Genomic DNA, 1,885 nt, shown 5'->3' on the forward strand with positions numbered 1-1,885 from the left:
TTCCCAAAGTGACAGGGAGTTATATTTAATGGTCAGGTGAGCTCCCAGTTCTACCAGGTGTTAGTGTGGATGAAGCTGTATATATATATATATATCTATACATGTATAGATATATATGTGTATATATATCTTTTATTGCCATCTCTTTTGTCCTTTTCCTTTTCTCATACCAATAAAAGTAAACTTGTTATCCTTTCCATTCTAGGGTAACTACAGTACCCTCATTAAGCCCCATGATTTCTTTCATTCATTGTCTAGTCATAATCTTAATTACCCCTGCTTTAAAAAGCTTAACCTACTTAAAGGAGAAATAACAAACTAATCCTAGTTTGACAACACATGTGCATCGCATCTGGCATTAGGAGCAACAGGGTCTATGGAGCCTCTATCACTGCACAGCCTCTGAGGGAAAATGGCAGAGAAGAGGAGAAGGCTTACAGTTGCTGTCCTCTTCTCTCCCCTGGCCATGCATAAAGGCGGCTTTGGGAATAGCTCTACTCACTCCAAGCCTGGGCTCCGGAGAACTCCACAGCCCATATGCCCTCAGGCCGTCCAATCTTATGTAATACAGAAATGAAGCAAAATTCCTCCCAGTGCGGCTGCAAGTCAATTAGAATTTGAGAAATATAAAACTGAAAGCCAGAGAGGGCAGACTGCCAGTCACACAATGTGCCCTTCTGCCAGGGTACACCTGCCCCCAATGATATGTGTGCTAATGTTTATTCTTTCTGGCAAGAAAAAAAAAAAAAAATGGCCCCAAGTAGGGGCAGCTCCCACTGCTTTGGCTCAGAGGGAAACCCAGCGACATCACCCACCTGCGCTGCACATCCAGCAGGCCGGTTTTGATGACGGCATGGCAAGACAGTAGTTGCTGGTCATTCACGGGGGAAAAAGGGGGATTCTGCAACTTGGAAGTCTTTTAGGCGAATGGTGTTTGCAATATGCCCAGGGCCTCTTCATGCTTCCATTTTAATTACTATCATTCTGCTTTCCTGGAGGAATAAGAAAGGAAAAGGAGAGTTGAAATGGGAATCTTTCAGGTGGTGGGCCATATTTGTTTGTTTTTAGTGAAACTGACTTTATTCAACATATTTCTTCTTATTCCTGGGTACAGTGAAATGCAGAGCAAGTGAAGGATCAGAGAAATGGGAGAGGTGAGAAGGGGACGATGGGGTAGGTTCTCAGCTCCCTTCTTGCTTTCATGTTTGGAACATTTCTCTTAAGGCAGAACTTTCCGAACAAAGTGGATTTCAGGTGTGCCAAGATACTGACATTTCAGCTCACAGGTCAGGGTCAAAAAGGGCCTCAAGGTGCCTTTTCTATGTAGCCCAAGTCACCTTCAAATGTAATGCTTTTCTGTGTATACTAAGATATACAATTTTTGGAGGCCATAAAAAGTACTGTCTTAGAATCCAAGAGTCCCAATTTTTGGATAAAAACTTCTAGTTTCTAGGATGTGTGTGCATATGTGTATCTCTCTCTCTCTATCTATCTATCTATGTGGTTGTGTGTATGGAGAGACTTAATCTAGCATAGCAACTAATAGTATATGCTTTGGAGTCCTGCAGATGTGGTTTGAGACTCAGTTTTACCACTTTCTCACTATGTGACCTTGAGCAGGTGACTTAGCCCCTCTGAACCTTAGTTTCCTGGGGGATAAATAGCCACTTTTCAGATTCATGACCTTGGGCAAGTCACTTAACTCTTTGTTCTTCAGTTTCTCATCCATAAAATAGGGTAATAGTACCAACTTCACAGTTTTGCAGTAAGGGTTAATATGTTAACTCATATATTGACATATGAGTTAACCTGTCTGTCTGTTGATCACTTAGAACATTGCTGGTACATAGTAAACTATAAAAGTGTGAATTATCATCATCATCCT

This window comes from Mandrillus leucophaeus, unplaced genomic scaffold, assembly GCF_000951045.1.
Source record: "Mandrillus leucophaeus isolate KB7577 unplaced genomic scaffold, Mleu.le_1.0 Scaffold444, whole genome shotgun sequence".
In the NCBI taxonomy this organism is placed as follows: domain Eukaryota; kingdom Metazoa; phylum Chordata; class Mammalia; order Primates; family Cercopithecidae; genus Mandrillus; species Mandrillus leucophaeus.